Source organism: Somniosus microcephalus, chromosome 5, assembly GCF_052327205.1.
Source record: "Somniosus microcephalus isolate GS21.2 chromosome 5, FLI_Smic_1.0, whole genome shotgun sequence".
NCBI classification, from domain to species: Eukaryota; Metazoa; Chordata; class Chondrichthyes; order Squaliformes; family Somniosidae; genus Somniosus; species Somniosus microcephalus.
Genome location: NC_140991.1, coordinates 127,109,434 through 127,133,932, shown reverse-complemented (window position 1 = coordinate 127,133,932; position 24,499 = coordinate 127,109,434). Strand labels below are relative to the sequence as shown.

General features: G+C 47.2%; 1 protein-coding gene across 7 annotated transcripts in view; it reads right to left on the bottom strand.

Moving 5' to 3' along the window:
- LOC147117307 (syntaxin-17-like) overlaps positions 1–2,521 on the bottom strand; it is a 99,400-nt gene extending 96,879 nt beyond the window's left edge. For 6 of the 7 annotated variants that reach the window (XR_015078416.1, XM_085988185.1, XM_085988190.1 and 3 more), the window contains exon 1: positions 2,435–2,521. The gene's annotated coding sequence lies outside the window, so the exon portion shown is untranslated. The remainder of the gene's footprint in view (positions 1–2,434) is intronic. The other variant, XM_085988187.1, reaches the window with a different exon arrangement.
- Positions 2,522–24,499: the final 21,978 nt, after the last annotated feature.

The window sequence follows — 24,499 nt, the reverse complement described above, 5'->3', positions numbered from 1 at the left end:
GGAACAGTGTGAAGACACGTATGACGACGACATTGCTAAATAAATAAATGGAATTAAAAAAATTCTTTTAGGGCTTTTAAAAGTCTTTAAATTGCTTTAATTCTCTTTAAAACTACTTCAGATTACTCAAAATAATGTAAACATTTAAAAAAAATTATAAAAGTTACCAAAATCTTGAAAAAACTTCCAAAAACCTATTTAAACTGCTGCTTTGCATGTAAAAAAGCAAAGCAGCTTGACAGAAACATTGGGGGCGTGTCCAGTGAAACTGAGACCTCAAGGGGCGTGTCTCACTTACACTGCACGCTCCTGGGTCCGCGCTGGCTGCACTCCTGGGCGGCGTGACGTCATACGCTGCCCGGGATTCTTGTTTCAGTTTCTGGAAGTGCAGGCGTCCCTGGAGCTGATCGGCAGGAGCGCGGGGTAAGTGCAAATACGGGGCTTGCACGCGCTGCAAGCCCTGTTCTGGAATTTCTGGCCCATTATGATGTAATATCTCCAAGTTTGCAGACGACACAAAGCTGGGTGGGCGTGTGTGCTGTGAGGAGGATACCGAGAAACTCCAGTATGATTTGGACAGGTTGGGTGATTGGGCAGAAGCATGGCAGATGCAGTATAATAATGTGGATAAATGCAAGGTTATCCACTTTGGTGGCAAAAACAGGAAGGCGGATTATTATCTGAACGGCAATAGATTGGGAGAAGGGGAAGGGCAACGAGACCTGGGTGTCCTTGTGCACCAGTCGCTGAAGGTAAGCATGCAGGTGCAGCAGGCAGTTAAGAAGGCAAATGGTATGTTGGCCTTCGTAGCGAGAGGGTTTGAGTACAGGAACAAGGATGTCTTGCTGCAGTTGTACAGGGCCTTGGTGAGACCACATCTTGAGTATTGTGTGCAGTTTTGGTCGCCTTATCTGAGGAAGGATGTTCTTGCCATGGAGGGAGTGCAGCGAAGATTCACCAGACTGATACCTGGGATGGCAGGAATGACGTATGAGGAAAGATTGGGTCGATTAGGCTTATACTCGCTGGAGTTTAGAAGAATGAGAGGGGATCTCATTGAAACTTATAAAATTCTAACAGGGCTAGATAGACTAGATGCAGAAAAGATGTTCCCGATGGCCAGGGAGTCCAGAACCAGGGGTCACAGTCTAAGGATAAGGGGTAAGCCATTTAGGACAGAGGTGAGGAGGAACTTCTTCACCCAGAGAGTGGTGAACCTGTGGAATTCTCTACCACAGAAGGCAGTGGAGGCCAATTCATTAAATATATTCAAGAAGGAGTTGGATATATTTCTTAAGGCTAAAGGGATCAAGGCATATGGGAGAAGGCAGGGACAGGGTACTGAATTTGGATGATCAGCCATGATCTCATTGAATGGCGGAGCAGGCTCGAGGGGCCGAATGGCCTACTCCTATCTTCTACGTTTCTATGGGATGGATTACTGGAGCTTGTGGTACGGCAGGGGGCGGGGGAGTGGGGGGCAGAGTTTGCTTCAAGCTATGGAAGTAAATGTTATGACGTGTTTACAAGTGACCAGGACCCACTGGGTGTAGTAAAGACTGAGAGGGCATGCTACATTCATTGGTGTCAGGTTATGCAACGAGGAAGTCATGGGTTGATGAATCAGACACAGATTATATTTCACTGCAACACCTGACAGAAACTGACATGGGGAACATGTCCAGTAGTGAAAGGTTTACATAGTTGCATAACTAAGGGGTCATTTTGCCTCACAAGTTAAACCTATACTAAATTTCAGTATTCAGCCAAGTACATCTGTCTAGGTGGGGTGGATGGGTCTGGTGCCTACATCTGTTGACTGGTTGGGGAAGCCTACCAACTCCATCCACTAATAGGGCCTGGCACAAACCACAACATATAGTTCCAGGATCCGTGGGATCATTGGGCGGAGCTCTCCGCCTGCTTGCTATGTTTAGCGCTTTGGTACGCACTTGGGTGACCACAAAATACGAGCATGTCACCGGTTTGCTTGAAGCTTTTCACGACTGGTGGGCACCGCAAGATATCTGCTGTAAATGGGACTCAAACCTGGAACATACTGGTTTAGCTGCAAAATAGTTACTTTAGTTGTGGTGGGTCGTGTGATATTTTATGAGTGGCACCAATCCAGGAGGGTGTTCGAAAAACGTTTGGTGCTATTCTGCGAGCCGGTGCCAGGCCGACCGACCCATCTGGAACAGGGCGTCCGCCGAATGGCACCAGACACTGACCGAGCACATTGGTGTCCACACAGTTGTGCCACAAGGCAACAAGGGGGGGGGGGGGCGTTATTGGTGCCACTCAACTCAGGCATTTGAAATTGTCCCCGCTTCACCGGCTTCAGATTGTAGGTAGACCCGAGCACCAGGGCCCGCTTTACAGAAACAGACAAATTCCGGCAACTGTGTAAAGAGACACAAAATGAAAGACGTACCTCCGGCGGCCGCCCGCGGCTCAAACTCCAAACACAAACCGCGCTCCCGATTGACTGAAATCGCCACAACTTGACAGGTCAACCACTTCCGGTGTCACCTCAAAACAAACCCCCGAGCACAAGACGCGGCTTCAGCGGGGCCAGGCGGCACAGCCCAGGACAGCAGCAGCAAGGCCCTGTGTCGTTGCAGATTGGCATCCTCAGATTCCTTGGATTGCAAGTCTGCAAATCATCCAAACAAAATGTCTCGCCGTATTGTTTACTTCTGTCCCCCCACCCTCCCAACTATTTTTAACCAGAAATCTGTTTACACTAAGAGGATTATTTTCAGGTAACCATCCTTTTAACACCTATTGAATTAAATTGCTGTGCTTAAATAATGCAGATACCAGCATATAGCATCCAAAAGTTGCCCGAATAAGATGTGTGTAGAATGTCACTGCAGATATGTAATTAATTTACGCCATATATAGATATTCACGGTTACACCTTCAACTTTGCCATTTCACTTTGCCTCTTTACTCTTATGGTCTCGATCACAGACAGGGTCCTCTCAGACGACTTCCTTGTATCCATCACTACCCACATTCCCCTATCGCGGGGTGTCAAACTCATTTGGTAGGCCTGACCTGACATCCTGGCACTTGGTGTGGGCCACATTTAGCTAAATTTATTTGGACACACGGAGGTAGAAATTGGTATGTGTTGCACCCATTTTGTAGGTGTAAAAGGGGCGCAATGTATACCAATTTCTGGATGCAGAGTCCTGCACCTAATCTGCACCAGCGGCATAGCCACCACCATGTTGGTCATCACTGTTTTTGGGCAGCCAGGTCAGCGTTGGATCAATTTAAATTTGCAAAGAAGGCTCCTGTGCCTGTTTCAGAGCCCGTCTGCAAAATGCGTGGAAAAACTAGGCGTAGCAAGCAACGACTTGTTTTACCATTTCTACAGCGGTCTGAAGTGCAGTCCTTAAAGGGACCGCTGGAGGTTGGTGGAGAAATGGTAGTGAAATAGTGCCTCTCCCAGCTGCACAGCACTACAGTGGGCTGCTGTCAGCCCGTGCGCGGCCCTCCTGTATTTTCCACCGCCCACCTCCCAGGACTTACCGGCGATGCAGCAGGCCCAAATTTGATCCCCAACACCGGGCGAGCTGCCTCTGCAGGTGCAACAGGCATCAGTAGCTCATCTCTATTATTAAAATGAAGCCCAAGGCCCAATTTTGGATGAGCCTCGGGGCCCCAGTTACAAACACTGCGAGATACAGAGCGAGGAGCTGACAGTTCAGCCTGGGGCGTCAGGCCCAGGACTTGTTTGAGGTGTTTGTTGCCCTGAGAGAGGAGCCGATGGAACGGGGCTGCAGGTTGAAACTGTGCCTCTCCCCTCCCAGCCCAGCCTGAACGACGTCAGTTGGAGCTCACGAAGTAAAATCCGGGCGTGGAGTTCTGTGCGCACAATGAGAATCCTCAGTCCCATTTCTCTTGTTCGCCATTCGCCCACCAGTGGAAACAAGCTTTTACTATTTACCCACAGTAAAGTCCCCAGGTTTCTGGCTGTTCTGGAAATACAGGAGGGCCGCGCGCGGGCTGACAGCAGCCCACTGTAGTGCTGTGCAGCTGGGAGAGGCACTCTTTCACTACCATTTCTCCACCAACCTCCAGCGGTCCCTTTAAGGACTGCACTTCAGACCGCCGTAGAAATGGTAAAACAAGTCGTTGCTTGCTACGCCTAGTTTTTCCACGCATTTTGCAGACGGGCTCTGAAACAGGCACAGGACCCTTCTTTGCAAATTTAAATTGATCCAACGCTGATCTGGCTGCCCAAAAGCAGTGATGGCCAACATGGTGGTGGCCATGCCGCTGGTGCAGATTAGGTGTAGGACTCTGCATCCAGAAATTTTCTGGCTGTTCCTCTCTTGGTGCTCCTCCCACTCAGCACGTTGCTGCTGCTGCTTCCGGCTCTGCAGGAAATGTTGGCCCACGCCCACACAACCCCACCCCTTTCCCCAATCCTCGCTGCCTGCCCCCCCCCACCAAAACTCCAACCCACAGTCCCCAGTTTCCCAGTCTCCCTTTCTTCCCTGACAACCCACCCTCTATTCCCTGAGCCCCTATCCCCAACCCCCAGTCCCCTGTCACTCTTTGCCTCTCTCCTTAAGTCACTTACAACTGCACTTTCAAACTCCTATGTGCCTAGCCTTTGGCCCTCCATTTGTGATGCTATCCATTGGTGATTGTGAGCAGGAGCTGGGACACCAATATAAGCACCACAGGCTTCAGAAGCAAAAAAGGCAGGTTATTGGAGCAACTGATTTTGGTTGTAAAGTGCTTTTGGGACGTCCTAAGGTCATGAAAGACGGTATATAAATGCAAGTCTTTCTTTTCTTTGATTTAAATACTTGTCAGATTGTCTTAGCTCAAAACTGTAAGAAGCTGGAAAACTGTAGGAACAGTCTGCCCGTTATCTTTGACAAACATATCATCCAAGTAAAGCCAGTTTTGAAAACTAGAAGAAATTCGTACACAACAGACACATGGAAGATACATGTTTCTCATATATAAAAATAAATGTAACCTGACTTTGTCTCACATAACTGACTGTAATTGCTGTTTTTTCATTTAAATTTATGACCGTGCCAGTTTCAGAATTAACAATAAATGTCAATAAAAAGGCTGTACTCCTTTGAGAGGAGTTTGTTGTGACCAGCAATGGTTAAGGTGTGATCTTAATCTGAAACTAATGTGGCATTTAACGCAATGCACATAATGTTTAAAACTTTTAAAACCCACAATTATTGGGAGCGAGAATTTAGGTTTATTATCTTTTTAAAAATCTAGTGGGTGTAAAGCATGCGTGTGTTTTCAATTAAAGGACTTTTTATATAAATTTAAATAATTTCATTTAATTGAACTTTTCTATAATGTTTTGGAAAGCTGTTTATTTTTACAAAGTGCATCAAGGTGGAATGTAATTTGTTCAATAGAAAATAATGTTTGTCTTTCATTTTTTTCCCCTTTTCTTTTAGATTGCCACACACTGTTCCCTGGCTGAGAGGACAGTCAGGCAGATGACTTGAATGAGCATGTCTCTAATGTTTTAGACAAAACCTAAATACCTTGATGCTAATATGAGCTGTCACTGAGCGAGCTCTGTCTAGTATTAGGCTGCCCATGTATATAATACAGTATAGTGACTCTGACAGTTATCCAGATGACAAATGTCAGAATTGTTCAATAATCCAAATATAGAAAAATGGATTGTCAGGATAGGTTGCAACAAACATACATAGTCCTGAGTTGATTTCCAGCTGGCATATGCAGAATGCATTTCTATTCATGCACATACTACCTCCCTAACCCAAGATGGGGCATCATTAACATTACTAATTTGTTCCCAGGCACTGATTATTTTATATAAAATAAAAACAGAAAATGCCAGAAATACTCAGCAGGTCAGTTGGCATCTGTGGAGAGAGAAACAGAGTTAATGTTGACCTTTCATCAGAACTGGAAAAAGTTAGAACTGTAACCGGTTTTAAGCAAGTGCAGGGGCAGGGAAAGGGGGGAGGGGAGGAAAGAACAACAGGGAAGGTCTGTGATAGGGTGGAAGGCAGGAGAGATTAAATGACAAATGGGATGATGGTGCCAGGCAAAAGGGGATGGTAATGGGACAAGTAAAGAAACAAAAGATGGATTTAGAGGAGGTGTAAATGGGAATAGCAGAATCATTACCGACAGCTGCTGTCTGAAAAAATGGGGGCAGAGGTAATGATCTGAAATGTTGAGTCCAAAGGCTGTAAAGCATCTAATCGAAAGATGTTAATTTTAGCTATGAGAAAAGATTGGATAGGCTGGGGTTGTTTACCTTGGAACAGAGGAGGCTGAGGGGAGACTTATGTGATGAAATATATTCCATTCATCACTGCCTGTTTTCTGTGTCTTCTAACTGCCTGCTTTCTGTGTCTTTTCCCTTCCCCCAGTCCTCATGTATTATGCATTGGAATGTGCTGGAACTGGTTGTGTGCAGGGCTCCGCCCATACCTGGCTCCTTTGTAATCTAACTTCAGTCCGGCATCAGCCTCCTGAAGGTAGACATCTCTCTATTTTACGTGTTATGTTCTGAGTTAATAAAAGCCTTACTTTTGTTCTGCTAACTTCGAGTCTCGGAATAATTGAGGCACATCAATTTTATTAACTCAATTTTCAACACTATGGATCAACTCCTGAAACCCGAACGTTTGGATTTGGATCAACATGCTCCGGACGCATCAGCACGCTTCGGACACTGGTTTGACTGTATGGAATTCTTCCTGGACAATTCCGCAGCCGTCAAAGACGCTACGGACACTGCGAAGATGAGACTCGGAATGCTACGGAATTGGGTAAGCCACCGGGTTTACCCCCTCATCCAAGACGCCGATACGTACCTGGCCGCCTGCAACACCTTAAAGGCGCATTACCAGCAGCCTACGAATGAGGTGTATGCTAGGCATCTACTCGCTACTCGCGCACAGCGACCTGGGGAATCGGTGGAGGAGTTCCTAAGCATCCTGAAAAAGCTTGGCAAGGACTGTAAGTGCCGAGATGTAAAAGCCGCAGTGTACACCGACGAGCTTGTTCGCGATGCCTTTATCACAGGCCTCAGCTCCACTCACATCCGGCAAAGACTGCTGGAAAAAACGGGGTTGGACCTGAAACAGGCTGCGGACACCGCGCGGTCCCTGGAGATGGCCCAGAGAAACTCGGACGCCTACTCTTCAGCCCGCGCCGCCCACGCCGCCACGTGTGCGCCGAGGGCGCCGCCATCTTGGAAGGCATCTTCCCCGCCCGGCAGCCCGACACCGGCGGGGCCCAGCTCTCCCCCCAGAAGCCCTACGACAGCCGCGACGCGTCAAGGACCCAACTGCTACTTCTGCGGGCAGCCAAAGCACACCAGAAACCTGTGCCCGGCGAAAGGCACCACCTGCTTTAAGTGCGGTAAGAAGGGGCACTTCGGGAAGGTGTGCAGAGGGAACCCCGCCGGAAAACCAACCGCCGGAAAACCTGCCACCGCCGCGTGTGCGCCGTGGGAGCGGCCATCTTGGACGCCATCTTGCCCGACCTCGTGGGGTCCGCCATCTTATGAGCAGACAGCGTGGACGCCATCTTGTCTCGATCAGGGCCCTACAGTGGCATCGGTCACAGTGGACCAGACCAGGCCGCATCCGCTATCCAAATCAATGGTGGACATCGAGGTAAACGGGTGCCGGGTTAAATGCTTAATTGACAGTGGAAGCACGGAGAGTTTTATCCACCCTGAACTGGCACAACAACTCTCCCTAAAGGTGGTCCCTGCTCAGGGTACCATCTCTATGGCCGATAAAACCCAGACATCGACCATTCTGGGTTACTGCACGGTACAATTGTGCGTTAACGGAACTGTGTATGATAATTTTAAAGTATTAATCATGAAGAACCTATGTGCGAGCGTGATCTTGGGTTTGGATTTCCAGTGCAACCACCAAAGCATCACGCTCAAGTACGGTGGGTCCCAGCCGCCCCTCACAGTGTGCGGTCTGGCTACCCTGAAGGTAAAGCCGCCTTCGCTATTCGCGAACCTTACCCCTAACTGCCGGCCAATAGCGACCAAAAGCAGGAGGTACAGCTGGGAGGACAGGCGGTTTATCGCGACCGAGGTAGACAGGCTCCTGAAAGAGCGCATTATTGAACACAGCAACAGCCCGTGGCGCGCCCAAGTGGTAGTGGTAAGGGGTAGCGAGAAGAAACGGATGGTGATCGACTATAGTCAAACGATCAACAGGTACACCCTACTAGACGCCTACCCGCTACCCCGCATATCAGAAATGGTGAACCAAATCGCCCAATACCGGGTGTTCTCCACCATCGACCTCAAGTCAGCGTACCACCAGCTCCCTATCAGACCAGAGGACCGCCCGTACACCGCCTTCGAGGCGAACGGACGCCTCTACCAATTCCTCAGAGTCCCCTTTGGGGTGACGAACGGGGTCTCGGTCTTTCAGAGGGAGATGGATCGCATGGTCGATGACCACCACTTGCAGGCAACCTTCCCCTACCTCGACAACGTCACCATCTGCGGTCACAACCAGCAGGATCACGACTCGAACCTCGAGAGGTTCCTGAAAACCGCACAAAAACTCAACCTCACCTATAACGAGGACAAGTGCGTTTTCAACACCACGCGCCTCTGCATACTGGGCAGCGTGGTGGAGAATGGGGAAATCGGACCAGACCCCGACCGATTGCGCCCCCTACGGGAGCTGCCCCTGCCCAACACTCCCAAAGCCCTGAAAAGGTGCCTGGGGTTATTTTCTTACTATTCCCAATGGGTCCCCAACTACTCCGACAAAGCCCGCCCCCTCTTGAAAGCATCCTCTTTTCCGCTCTCTGCTGAGGCCCACGCCGCCTTCAAAAGCATTAAGCAGGATATTGAGCGGGCCACGCTACAGGCAGTGGACGAGAACACTCCATTTCAAGTGGAAAGTGATGCGTCCGACTTCGCCTTGGCGGCCACCCTCAACCAGGCGGGGCGGCCCGTAGCTTTCTTCTCGAGGACCCTCCAAGGCCCCGAGATCAGACACTCCTCCGTGGAAAAGGAGGCCCAAGCCATCGTGGAGGCAGTGCGCCACTGGCGCCACTACCTAGCCGGCAAACGCTTCACCCTACTTACCGACCAGCGATCGGTAGCGTTTATGTTCAACAATAAACAGAGGGGGAAGATTAAAAATGATAAGATTCTTAGGTGGCGGATCGAGCTCTCCACTTTCGAGTACGACATCATTTACCGGCCAGGGGCCCTTAACGAATCCCCTGACGCCCTCTCACGAGGGATGTGTGCCAGCGCCACCGAGGATCGGCTACAGACCCTCCACAACGACCTCTGCCACCCAGGGGTCACGCGGCTGTTCCACTTCATAAAGTCCCGTAACTTACCCTACTCGATTGAGGAAGTTCGGTCTCTGACCAGGAACTGCCGCACTTGCGCTGAGTGCAAGCCTCGGTTCTACCGCCCAGATAGAGCCCACTTAATCAAAGCTACACGGCCCTTCGAGCGGCTCAGCTTAGATTTCAAGGGCCCCCTCCCGTCCGTCGACCGCAATGTTTACTTCCTGAACATTGTGGACGAATACTCCCGTTTCCCATTCGCCTTCCCCTGCCCAGACATGACCAGCGCCACGGTCATTAAATGCCTCAACAGCCTGTTCTGCCTGTTCGGTATGCCGAGCTATATCCACACGGATAGGGGGGCGTCCTTCATGAGTGAAGAGCTACGCCAGTACATGCTGTCCAAGGGGATCGCCACGAGCCGTACCACCAGCTACAACCCCCGGGGTAACGGCCAGGTGGAACGAGAGAACGGGACAGTGTGGAAAGCAGTCACTCTAGCTCTAAGGACCAAGGGCCTCCCTATCTCCCGCTGGCAGGAAGTCCTCTCGGATGTGCTCCATTCGATACGGTCGCTATTGTGTACGGCCACTAATACCACGCCTCATGAACGAATGTTTGTCTTTCCCCGGAAATCCACCTCGGGCGTATCCATGCCGTCATGGCTCTCCACCCCAGGTCCGGTACTCGTGCGAAGGCATGTGAGGGGCCACAAGACGGACCCTCTCGTGGAGCCAGTACACCTACTCCACGCCAACCCCCAATACGCATATGTCCGGCACGCCGACGGAAGGGAGGACACCGTGTCCATAAAAGACGTCGCCCCAGCCGGCATCAACAACAACCACGGCAATAGCAGCGACGACGATCACAGCAACCCTTACCCACCCACTATTCTTTCATCACCCCCGGAAGAACATCGACCAACGGCACCCCCACCAACTACCCCTTCAACAACCCCGGCGGCACCCCCGGCAGAGACCCAGGAGGCTACCGGGGACACCCAGCCGACACCCGCGGCACCACAACAGCCACGTCGGTCGCAGAGGACTATCAAACCCCCGAACAGACTAAATCTATAGAAGGGGTGAATGTGATGAAATATATTCCATTCATCACTGCCTGTTTTCTGTGTCTTCTAACTGCCTGCTTTCTGTGTCTTTTCCCTTCCCCCAGTCCTCATGTATTATGCATTGGAATGTGCTGGAACTGGTTGTGTGCAGGGCTCCGCCCATACCTGGCTCCTTTGTAATCTAACTTCAGTCCGGCATCAGCCTCCTGAAGGTAGACATCTCTCTATTTTACGTGTTATGTTCTGAGTTAATAAAAGCCTTACTTTTGTTCTGCTAACTTCGAGTCTCGGAATAATTGAGGCACATCAACTTAATTGAGGTGTATAAAATTATGAGGGCCTAGATAGAGTGGATAGGAAGGGCCTATTTCCCTTAGCAGAGAGGTCAATAACTAGGGGGCATAGATTTAAAGTAATTGGTAGAAGGATTAGAGGGGAGTTGAGGAGAACATTTTTCACCCAGAGGGTGGTGGGGATCTGGAACTCACTGCCTAAAAGGGTGATAGAGGCAGAAACCCTCATCACATTTAAAAAGTACTTGGAAATGCACTTGAAGTACCATAAACTACAAGGCCAACCAAGAGCTGGAAAGTGGGATTAGGCTGGATAGCTCTTTTTCGGCCGGCGTGGACTTGATGGGCCAAATGGCCACTTCTGTGCTGTAAACTTCTATTATTCTATGAGGTGCTGTTCCTCGAGCATACGTTGAGCTTCATTGAAACAGTGCAGGAGGCTGATGACAGAGGTCAGAGTGGGATGGAGAATTAAAATGGCAAGCGACCGGAAGCTCAGGGTCACACTTGCGGACAGAAGGGAGGCGTTCCGCAAAGCGGTCACCCAATCTGGGTTTGGTCTCCCTAATGTAGAGGAGACCGCATCGTGAGCAGCGAATACACTATACTAAATTGAAAGAAGAACAAGTAAATCACTGTTTCACCTGGAAGGAGTGTTTGGGGCCCAGGATAGTGGGAAGGGAGGAGGTAAAAGGGCAGGTGTTGCATCTCCTGCGCTTGCACGGGAAGGTGCCTTGGGAAGGGAAGGGGGCGTTGGGGGTGATTGAGCAGTGGAGCAGGGTGTCGCAGAGGAAATGATCCCTTCGGAATGCTGAAAGGGGAGGAGAGGGGAAGATGTGTTTGGTGGTGGCATCACACCGGAGGTGGCAGAAATGGCAGAGGATGATCCGTTGAATGTGGAGGCTGGTGGGGTGGAGGGTGAGGACAAGGGGAACCCTATCGTTCTGGGAGGGAGGGGCAGGGGTGAGAGCAGAAGCGTGAGAAATAGAACGGACACGGTCAAGAGCCATGTCAGTTGAGGAAAAAGGAAGACATGTCGGAAGCACTGGTATGGAAGGTGGCATCGTCAGAACAGATGCGGCAGAGACGGAAAAACTGGGAGAATGGAATAGAGTCCTTACAGGAAGCGGGTGGGAAGAAGTGGAGTTAAGGTAGCTGTGGGAGTCAGTGGGCTTGTAGTAGATATTGGTCGACAGCCTATCCCCAGAAATGGAGATAGAGAAATCGAGGAATGGAATGGAACAGTCGGAAATGGACCATGTGAAGGCGAGGGAAGGGTGGAAATTGGAAGCAAAGTTGATTAAATTTACGAGTTCCGGGCGAGAGCAGGAAATGACACCGATACAGTCATCAATGTACCGGAAAAAGAGGTGAGGGAGGGGACCTGAGTAAGATTGGAACAAAGCGTGTTCCACATATCCCACGAAAATACAGTCATAGCTAGGACCCATATGGGTTCCTATAGCAACACCTTTTATTTGGGGGAAGTAAGTGAAGTCAAAGGAGAAGTTGTTCAATGTGAGAACAAGTTCAGCCAGGCGGAGGAGGGTGGTGGTGGATGGGGACTGGTTGGACCTCCATTCAAAGAAAAAGCAGAGCGCCCTCAGGCCATCCTGGTGGGGGATGGAGGTGTAGAGAGATGGTGAAAAGGAGAAGGTTAGGTGTCTGCTGCTCAACAAACACACACACACACAAACTATATACTGCATGAATAGACTACTATAAAACGCAGACTCCACTACTGGCCCTAAAAATCCACAGGGCTGCTCCGCCAGCGGAACAGTGGCAAAGCAGCACTGGTGACCTCCACACCTGACCCTTGTGGAGTATCAAGGGTCAGAGAAAGGTCATCTCATTTAAATAGCAGTTGCGGGCACGCGTCCACTATGGAAACGACTTAGACCCCAGCCAGGTAAGGAGTGGAAGTGGGAAAGCAGTGCTGACCAGCGCTATTTTTAGCTGCCGGCAGCACTGACAATTGGGCACCTTTATAAAGGGGCGAAGAGGATTACTGCTGCCAGAATGTTTAGTGGAGCCCTGGGCCTGGCCCCATGTCTGGACCCCTGGTGGGCCCCACTTACGCTGCTAAGCCAACCTGTCCAGGTCTCTCTGCATCAAAGAGGCCAGGAGCACGGAAATTCGCATTGTGAAAATTCCTTTCCCGGCCCCACCGCCTTTAATGTCATGGGTCATGTTTGGGGTGGATGGGGATCACCCTAAACTTGTCCTGATGAAAACTAGCCAGAAGTGAAGTGCTGGGGCTGGGCCTGTGGAAAGTTGGAGCTAGATAGGACAAACAAATCGAGGGACTAATAACATTAGAAGTGTAAAATGGAAGGATCGTTATTCTGACATCAGCGTGTGAAACATATATGGGGGTAGAATTTTCATGGTGGGAGGGTTCACTGACCTCTCACTGTAACTTCGGTGAAGATCAGCAGAACCCCGGAGAAATGACGCAAACAGATGTTTACGCTGTTTCTGCAGGGTTTCTGCCAAAGTTACAGAGAAGACTGCAGAAATTCCAGACAAAGGTTATTGTTTTAGAAAATACCAGGCCACTATTGAATCCTACAGGAGTAATAGGTACTGCTGATACAGATAATGAGTTTACAAAGAAAAACATGCCCTATGTACCAAATTTTTATATATGTGTGTATATATATTTTTTTTCTTTGGCTATGTATTTAATTTTTATCCCATATCAGCTTTAAAAACTGAGAATATTCAGCAAGATAGTATACCAGTTGGAGTTAGATCTGGGGCCTCAGATTCTTGGAGACCTGCTCCACTGCCAGAAGTGCAGGGAACAGGATTTCGGGTCGTCAGTCTGCCGCACTCATGACCTTGTCTTAAATCTCTGGATCAAGAGCATCTGGTTATAGGGGGGGCGAGTGCCCGAGCCATTTTTGATGTTACTAGGGTGCCCATCCCAACAGCAGGGAAAAGAAGTTCTGTGAGGCAACATACAGGAGTTCTTAGTGCTGGTGGAAACTCAGGCAGACCTGGCAGGATTTCCAATAGATGCTGCCACCTTGCCAATGCCACTTGTTTCAGTGACGTCCACACAGAGTGGGCAGTGTAAGAAGCACCCACTCACATTTCTGGTGGAATTTGGCATTGCAAAAAAAGTCATAGACCCAGCAGAACCTGGCCCTGTTCCAAATTCTTGCCGTCATGTCCATATTGCACCACAAAAGCATCCTCAGGCTCAGGAAATTCAGTCTCCTGGTATTTAACAACACTGCATAGGGGGAGTGGCGTTTAACTGCAGTGGGAGAAGAGAATTTGGGCTGCTGCCTCCCTGGACTCTCCCCTCACTGCAAAACCCTTCTGAAGTCCCCCACCCCGTGACTTCGCTTACGTGGTGGCTTACGTCATTTCCTTGGAGGTTCCACTGGTCTCCCACTGCATTTACAGCAGGAGACTGATAGAACCCCCACTGAATTTCAGGACCTCTGTCCTTTTATGTCTCTCTTTTAGCTTGTTTTGCTTTCTGAAGTTTATAGGGTATTTATAATTTTAACACAAACTAAGCAACAGAGTGTAATCAATACTGTCTGTCATTTCTTTTTCTCTCCCTCTCTTGCCTGCATGCACTCACCACAGCCTCTATTTTGAAAAAGAAACCACTCAATTAAAACTTTACTTGAATAAAGCTTTTGAAATTTGTTCTGTAGCCTTTTTCAACTATTTAAAAAAAAAACAAACAGATTTTGTTGGAGACTGAGAAGCATCTATCATTTTACTATCTTAAATATGTACTCACTGCACATGCTTAGGCTGCCTTCAGTTATCAAAGTCACCGCCTTGGGCAAAAATATCAAGTCCAAGTCCAGACTTTTAGGAGAGGCTGAGGTCTTCAAGTAAAAACTAATGAAGATATTAAAAGACACAAAATCAATTTAATCATATGAAAAACATATTTTTGATTTGTTTAAAAACTTATTTTGCATACTAGAAATATCAGTTACTGAGAAATAATGCCATTTTTCAAAAAGCACTTTGAACAATTTTATCATTTCACTTCATAAAGGGACATGAGATGAAGGTGTGAAGGGAGAAGATGAATGGACAGATCAGATATAACTACTTCACTCAAAGGGTGGTGAATGCTTGGATTGGACCTCAGTAACTTTAGCAAGAAGTTAGATAAGTATTTGGCAAGAAATCAATTGAAGGATATAGGTAGTCAACGTGTATTCTTTATTTAAATTATGGGATCAGCCAAATGACTGAAATGGTCTTTTCTGGTCCTGTGCATGCCTTTGATCCTAATGTGTACTATTTTTTTCAAATGTATCACTACAATGCTTTTAGTATTGTGAAGATCACTGATAATCTATAGTCTTTGTACATACAAATCCTGAAGAGGGTGGATTTGTAGCATTATAGCACAAACTGCACTGTTGTGGCTGACAATGAAACATACTTGTAGTATCAAGACAGCAATCTAATTTTTTATTCCATTCACTGCAGTGAAATGACAGACCAGAGATTCATGTAGACCTTTTGTCACCTCTTTTTACTGTTGATTTTGTGTTGTAGCGAAACATATAAAACAGGAAATAAAAACCTGCGCTATATTAACCAGCTTGATAACATATCTGTATGGGGGAGGAGTGGACTATTTTATTGGCATCTGAATATGATGGAAGAATGATAACCAGTGGTCTGCATCGATACCGTAAAATCTCTCGGCTAGATAATGTATTGATCAAAATACCAAGAAAGTTAACTGAGTGGGTGGATGGAAAATGTGAAGGACAGAAGTGGTTAAAAGAAAGGTTACGTATCTGCTGATAACATAATAAGCAGCCATGATACTACTCATCATAAATATAAAAGAGTCATGAATGATGTATTGAAAATGATAATTATTCAGTTACTCTAATGATAATATTAATGTTTGTTTATCAAATAATTTTGTTTTTGAATGCCACTAAAATTGATGGATGTAAATATAGACTATGATATTCCTCTGTCCTAGCAGTCTGAGTAACCATTTTTAACTTAAGTCTCTGTCCATTTCTTCTAGGTTCTGCTTTGTTCTTCATGTTTCCTTCTCTGGATTGTGTTGTCTCCAATTCTGTTCTCTTCCATCTGACCTAACTTCCCTTTATCCTCAAATTGAATGTTTTGTCTCTGTGATCCTTGTTCTCTGTACCTCCCACACTCTGTTTCCTTGCCTCTTTCTTGATCACTATCTTTTCCTCCTCAAATTTACACCAGGCTTCTTTCTAAACAAAGATAGGATCTATATCAAAGTTAACCTCAATGGCGGCATTGCCCCAGTTAGAGGTTATAACATAACCTGTGCTCCAATGGAAATAATATATTACCTATACCAAGCCCAACATAAAAGGCAGCACTTTCTCAGTGTACAGAGTAATATAACTCTGCAAATGAAGATTGAGACTTTCTTTCCAACACTTGAAAATTTACAAATATTAATACAATCAAAACACTTCCATAGTTAGCCTTTTATCTAACAAGATCTAATTACAAAAGTAATGTAATCCCATATCAACCTTCTACTGACTAAACTGATAGGTGAAAGTATCTTCTCTGTGATAGCTGAAACTTGCAGCCACAAGGATCGTAGTTGAACAGATTGTTGGAATGTTCAAACAAAGGTGCTTGGACAGGTCAGAGGAATATTGCAGTAAAACTCCACCAAGGTCTTAAAGCTCATTGTAGGCTGTTGCCTATTTGCCATCCAAAGAGGCACTTAGCATAAAGCAAGTGGGTGAGAAGACTCAGGTATGACAAGTGAAACTTTCCATTTGAAATTTTGCATTGCTTGTTTATTTTGTTATACATTCATAGTGGTTGGGGGTTATTGAATCTCCTATATTTCATAGAGGGTATTTTAACTGATTTTTCAGCATGAAAGTCACATGGATGGGCGGAAAAATTTGAAGTGGGATCCTGATCATCTGAGTCGCCACAGCTGTTGACATTGGTCAAAAGTTCCACCAGAACTGGGTGGCCACAAGAAGCACTGTGCCCCTCCTGGTGCCTTGTAGATAGTGGAAAGGCTTTGGGAGTCAGGAGGTGAGACACTCGCCACAGAATACACAGCCTCTGATCTGCTCTTGTTGCCACAGTATTTATTTGACTGGGCCAGTTAAGTTTCTGGTCAATGGTGACGCCCAGGATGTTGATGGTGGGGGATTCAGCAATGGTAATGCCGTTGAATATCAAGGGGCGATGGTTAGACTCTCTCTTGTTGGAGATAATCATTGCCTGGCACTTGTGTGGCGCGAATGTTACTTGCCACTTATCAGCCCAAGCCTGAATGTTGTCCAGGTCTTGCTGCATGCGGGCATGGACTGCTTCATTATCTGAGGAGTTGCGAATGGAACTGAACACTGTGCAATCATCAGCGAACAGCCCCACTTTTAATCATATGATGGAGGGAAAGTCATTGATGAAGCAGCTGAAGATGGTTGGGCCTACGACACTGCCCTGAGGAACTCCTGCAGTGATGTCCTGGGGCTGAGATGATTGGCCTCCAACAACCACCTTCCTTTGTGCTAGGTATGACTCCAGCCAGTGGAGAGTTTTCCCCCTGACTCCCATTAACTTCAATTTTACTAGGGCTCCTTGATGCCACACTCGGTCAAATGCTGCCTTGATGTCAAAGGCAGTCACTCTCACCTCACCTCTGGAATTCAGCTCTTTTGTCTATATTTGGATAAAGGCTGTAATGAGATCTGGAGCTGAGTGGAACTGAGCATTGGTGAGCAGGTTATTGGTGAGTAAGTGCCGCTTGATAGCACTGCCGACGACACCTTCCATCACTTTGCTGATGATTAAGAGTAGATTGACGGGGCGGTAATTGAGCAGATTTGTCTTTTTTTTGTACAGGACATTGTCAGGTAGATGCCATCGTTGTATCTGTACTGGAACAGCTTAGCTAGAGGCGTGGCTAGTTCTGGAGAAGTGATTTAAATGCTGAAGCTGTGAACATAAAACATTACTCATTACTTTGGCATTTCAGCAGCTATTTAATTTTTTAGATATTGTACAGCTCTCGAGGGGGCCTTCAACCTGCATGGCTATAGTCACCGGGGCAACCAAGGAAATTTAATTGCAGCCTTTGGGCAATCTACAGCATGGGCTTCCCAATGGAGATTCTTTTGTTTACCTTTTTAATTGCTACTTCGCCACCGCCACCATACACACAGATTGTGAGCACCACAGACCTCGGGGATCTCTTGTCGTCCACCCAAAACAGGCTGGCTCTTCTCTGCTGCATCTCAGGTCAGAACTGGAAAACTGGTAGCCTGACTCTTGGCTGCCGCCCTTGCTGCCATGCTTGCAATCGCACTGGTAACTCTTGTCCAGTTGCCGCTGCTGCCCCTTTAAGCAGGTTCAGAATTTATATACATTGATGGTGGACTTCACACTCACAGAATCTACAGTGCAGATAGAGGCCATTTCGGCCCATCGAGCCTGCACCGACACATATCCCACCCTATCCCCGTAACCCCACGTATTTAATCCCCTAACACTAAGGGTCAATTTATCATAGCCAAATCAACCTAACCTGCACATCTTTGGACTGTGGGAGGAAACCGGAGCACCCGGAGAAAACCCACGCAGACACAGGGAGAATGTGCAAACTCCACACAGACAGTCGCCCGAGGCCAGATTTGAACCCGGGTCCCTGGCGCTGTGAGGCAACAGTGCTAACCACTATGCCACCGTTGTTCAAGGGTGTGCTTCCATCCTTGATCTTCGCAAGAGGCACACGACGGCTGGCGCATGGCAAGAAGTACTGTTGAGGCAGTTACCTCTCAGCGTGATCGCACATCTTTACCACACAGCTGTCTTCCTCAGAGGACTGAAGATATGGCAGGTACTGGACAGGAGAAGGCAGCCGGGTCACCCCATGGTCCAGCACAAAGAGGCGCAGTGCCACAGCTGTCTCAAGAAGCTATGCTGAGAAACAGCATTTTGGCATTGGATCAAATTCTGACTAATCTGGAAAATGTCATCAACGGTGGCTTGAATGGATCAAGTCATGTAAAAATTCACAGCAACGCACAGGCATGTTAGATCTTGCCTGCAGGTTGGGTTCCAGTGGGCAGCATTAATCAGCAACAGTCTCCCTTGTGAAGCAGATACAGTGAAGGCCGATATGCTTACACATGCCCAAATGGATGCACCTGGGTCCTCGGCCAAATCTGAGTGCAATGCCATGGAGGAGATATATTTCATGTTACATTACTCTTATATCATAAAAACAATATTTCAATTAAAATTGTATCTCTGTGCTGAGTAAATAGAACAAGAGCTGTTGTCAGTGAGGTATGATAAATAACTGTGAGGTTAATTATAACTCACCCACGACTTAGTCACTTGTGAATTGTCCTTTCAGCCTCACTTGTAAGATGTTAATCATACTGCTGCAGTGACACATCCTCTAACAGTATGCTATTGCATGGCCGGGCTATATACTCTAACAGAATAGATATCTTGGCTGGCATTTTCCACTGTAACTTCCGTTCATCCCACGTTCATTGCTGACACTGGTAGATTTTCTAGAGTCAGCTAATATATGCATTTTTGGTTGGGATCCTAAAAGGAGTTCCACCAGTGATTGAACGTTTGTGCTGGGAGGAGGCAGAAAACTTTGTGCTGCTACAGGATTTAAATTCCTGCAGCAGCTTCAAGGGCCAGGCAGTGTAGTGACAGGAAAGGAGGGCAGAATGTCAAACAGGTTTCTTTGGGCCAGCAGGCATACAATTTCGCCAACAGCAAGCTAGAGATCTTCAAGGAGAGGAGAGAATGGCCTGTTTGGGGTGTAGGGGAGGAGAGTGTCAAGATCAGTTGCTGGAGCCCAGTGGAGAGATGGCACTGGCTGAAAGAAGGTTAATGACCTCACAAGCGGTGGCAAAGTAAGGAAAATCATCCACAGCTCTAGCAATGCTTCACCACTAACCCTCACTGTGCTCTAGGGCTTTAACAGATAACTATAATGTGCACTAGCCTTAACAGACAGCTTTACACTCCCATCTGCTACCTCCAAATGGACTTTCCCTCACAATCTTACATTCCTACACCCCTTTGAAAGGCAGACTTGGAATGTCTTAATTTGCAACGTCTGTGATCAACATTTTTCATTCTGAATTGCTCACACCTGGCAAATACAGGCCTTTTACACTGTCTGCATTCTTCTAACAGAAGGAAATGGCCGATGATACTAGGGAGAGACAGGCCATTTTTGGGTTGCTAATTATGATGGGGCCATAAATAGGAAACAAACAAAAGAAGTGGGCATATAACAAGGAAAGGGACAGCTGGATTAAGATTAAAGGGTTTTGATGCAGGTTTCTCCTTCAGTGCCTATGCGCTGTGTGTCTGGAGTGCTTTTCAGGTGCTCCAGTTCCACTAATAGAAAGGCCCACCCATTGCAAAAAAAAAATGAGCCTCGCGCAATGACTCACCATTGAAATGCATTGAGTGAAGTTGCTGTATTTGCGCATTCAATACAAACTGAACTCACCACAGATAGATAAGACTTGTCATTAGTAGCATAAGTACCCTTTTAACCATGTGATGACTGTTAATTAGTGCCAATCAACCACTGGCACTGAAAATTAACTATTACAGGTGTGGAGTTTCAATTGTTGGAGATTTTTAAAATGTTAAATTTTTTTAAAATGTTTTACTTTTCGTTTCTGTCTCTTTTCTCTCAATCCAATCTTTCTTTCCCTCTCTTTATTTCTCTTTCTGAACCTGATTTGACATTGTTGAATTTACTCACTCTAATTTACTTTCTTCTCAGTCCTTCCACTGTTTATTTCTCAATCCTTCAATCTGATGGTTTAAGGAGATACACAGTTGCTTGCCCTATTCACTCAGGTCCCGGATGGCCTGTTTCCGTCGTTGTACCATTATCAGCTCGCATTTTCAACAATTTAGTGGGCAAAAATGTTTTGAGCTGAAAGGTGCAGGAGCAAGTCTAACTAATGGCAAACGCTGTTAGATGCCCTGCTACAGCAAAATCTGGGCCAACATCTTTCATCTGTGATGCCGTTCACTCCGTTCTTGGGGAGGAAAGAGAATATCGCCACTAGGGGGGCCTATGGGCATGCAGTGCATTGTGGGTAAATCTGGATATTCGTTTTCTCTCTGCTGGGATTCAGCTTTTTCCTACTACAATTATGCAATCCACAACTGGATAAATGAACTTTTTGACTCTTAGACTGCTTAACTGGCTTGTTAGCTACTTGAACAGTGTTAAAGGATAATCATTGCAGGTGTGCTGTTTTTGATTGATAATTTTACATACGAATTGCATGCTACCAATTTTTTCCTGTATTTCTGTTAGCAATTTAGGAACCTCAAGAAAAAGCAGGTCACATTTTGGGGGGAGAAAGAAGGATGTCGCTCCCAATCTTTCTTTATATCTATAAAATAAGATGATTTAAGTGTGTAGTGAACATCATAACTTGGTGAATAATGAATGGGTCTTTCATTAATGTCCATCAACCTTTCTTTGAATGTTCCTCAATTTTCTTCTTCCTCATTAATTAAGTGTGTTTGTTTTTCTATTTTCTAATTGGTTATTTTCTACTTTTGTGATTCATAGTAATAATCCACAAAACCTTTCACTCCAATTTATTTTCTTTCCTATCACTTTATAGCAAAAAACTTTCCAACCATGTTACAGAAACAAAATCCTCCAAGATACAGCTACCATGACAGTTCTTCACCCACCCCATCCGTAACCTAAACATGATCACATAATTCACACATAAAAAGTTCACAAAGTTGACAAAGAAAATCAAAAACTTCCCCATTAACTTTCCTATCCTACTTTCCAATCACTTCAACAAATCTCTTTCAACCCACACCCAGCCCAGTAAGCAACCATCACTACACTCGCCCACACCCCTGTATGACGCATCCAGCCCAACTCAGGCCAGACATCCTAAGACTTGATGTGAAGAATGGATGCACATTTGCGCGCACAGAAGACCAAAGGCATGCACTTACTGATGATTCGGTCCTCTGCTGCTCTCTGGTGATGCCACCAACTGTTCTCTGCTTTATCACTCACTTCCTCCCATCACTCTCCATTTAGTGCTGACTCCAGCTACTTTCCCCTCTCCTGCAGCTCTGCTCTTGGCTCCCGCAGCTGTGGCTCTGTTGTATGATATTGCTGAAAGAAAAGACAGCACTCGCAGATCATTGAAAGAAAAGCATGCAGTTGGCGGAGGTTGCCAAGGTAACTGAGAAAGCACTGAGAGAAATGAAAGTGACAAAGTGTGAAATGCAGAAAGGAAAGTGTAATATGGACAGGAGAAAAATAGAGAGAGAACACAGAGTAAAAGAGTGAGAGTAACAGAAACAGCAAAGGAGTAATAAAGAAAGGGAGTGTGTAACTGACAAAGCAGTGACCACAGCTCTTCTGGGCCCCCAAACCCCTTGACACCAGGCACCTCCAAGATGACTAAGTCACAGAGGTGGTGAAATCTCCCCCATTCCTCAAATGTTTGCTGTCTGAATAGGAGAGTCACTCCAAAAGAAGCACCAGTTTTACCTACGCCTTGCAGCTTAAAACCCCCTCCCAACCTTTGAGTACTCCAAAATTCAGTGTCCTTGCCAAGAGATAAAGAAAGCCCTTAACGTTGTCAAGCGACAACTGCAAGACCTTAATGAGAAATGAAGCAGTGATGCCAGCTCTGTACAGGTTATACAGAACACAGCGCTGCATGCCCCTAATAATCACGAACAATGCCACAGGGGATCTATTAGTATATAATTAATCATTTTTAACATTGGGAATACCCTTTGTAACTAATACTACAGGATCAACAATAGCCTATGTAAGAGGTAAGACAGACCATTATTTTGTTTGTCTGTAGATCCATCTCAAAGCACAAAAATGGCTACAAAGATGTCCCTGTTCAGACTGAAGGTCTTGTGTGAAGCTTGTCTCATGGCAAAATTTCAATCATCAAGCAATAACCATAAATGAGAGTCAGGTACCACAGGGCAAATGCAAGGCTCACACAGACAACTCAACCAGTGAGTTAGACAGCTTGTATTTTTGTAACAGAACAAACTGCACTTACTCATACGTTTCCCATCACATGTGAGTAATGTCAAAAAGGGTGTAGACAGTTGTTTATATAAAACACTAGCTGAAGTGCCCGGCGGTGCCGAGGCTTTTTCGAGGGCATGTTGTTGTTGGAAGAGAGAGAGCGAGCGACTGGGGGGAAGAGAGAGAGCGACTGGGGGGAAGAGAGAGAGCGACTGGGGGGAAGAGAGGGAGGGGAGGGGAGGGGGAGGGAGGGGAGGGGGAGGGGAAGGGAGGGTGGGGGAGGGGGAGGGCGGGAAGGAAGGGGGGGAGGGGGGGAAGGGAGGGCAGGGGAGGGAGGGCAGGGGAGGGGAAGGGAGGGCAGGGGAGGGGAAGGGAGGGTGGGGGGAGGGGAGGGAGGGGAAGGGAGGGCGGGGGGGGAGGGGGAGGGCGGGGGAGGGGGGGATGGAGGGCGGAGGGGAGGGAGGGCGGCGGGCGCCCCCCCCCCGGAGGTGAAGACCGCCGATTGCGCGCGCAGCAGGAGCTGAGACGCGGCGTCTCTCTCGGCCGGCGGGCCCGGTTGCCAGGGCAACCGTGACGCTGACCAAGCCAGAGAGACGCCGCGTCTCAGCTGCTCCTGCTGCGCGCGCGGCCTCCCCCCCCCGAGGGTCGCGGCCCCCCCCCCGATGGTCGCGGCCGCCCCCCCTCCCCCCGAGGTGAAGACCGCCGATTGCGCCCGTTGCCAGGGTAACGCTGGACGCTCAGCAAGCCCCGGCAGAGAGAGACGTCTCAGCTCCTGCTGCGCGCGCACCCTAGCGGCGCTGGGCTGAGGCTCGGCCCTCCAGCCTTCGAGTGGGGCCGGGAGGTGCCTAGCTCGGGCGTGGGTGCGGAGGAGACGCCGAGGCTTCTAGGCCTACCTGGAAAAACGGGGAAAGGTAGGAAAATTAATGAGATTAGATAAGTTAATTACTTTCTAAATCATTTTTTTTTTAAACTATGTGTTTTAAAAGCAACGTTTTTTTTTAAGACGCAGAAAGCGGGAAAAAGAAAGGAAAAGTTTGGAATCAAGATGGCGGCGACTCACCTCGGTTCAGAACGATAAAGCCCGGCCACACGCGCACCGATTGGCCCGGCGGCACACGCTAGCAACCCGGCGTACGATTGGTCGAGCTCGAGGTCACTCTGTCGCTAATGAGCGGATAATGAGATGCTAATGAGCGGAATGTTGAAGGTTTTTGGGATACCGCGGGCGCAATTTTAGCCCGGCCGAAACGTAAATATGCTTAAAACCGTCTCGGAAGCGTAAGCTTTCTTTGGAGGTAACGCGCGCATAGGTACGCCCTGTAACTTTCGAGTGCATACCCGCAACGCACACGCGATGACAGACAGATAGACAGATAGACAGATAGAAAGACAGAATGACAGAAGTACCGATTTATATATATAGATACAAATAATATTGGGAGAATTTCAAAGGAAAACAACATTGGTTTTGTGGAAAATTTGCATTAAAAAAGTCATTATCAGCACATTATGGCACACAGAAAGTTAAAACAGAAAGTAAAATATTCATTCAAAATGAAAATAATTGTTATTAATATTCCATATGCTGGTGTGCACCATACATTGGTATTCCCTGTGTTGGTGTATATACTAAATATCTATTGTTTACTGAAAGTGATTATAAATAAATGACATTAAAAAAGTGAGAAAACACTGATCAGATAATCCTTAGTAAGAAAATATCAATTACACTGT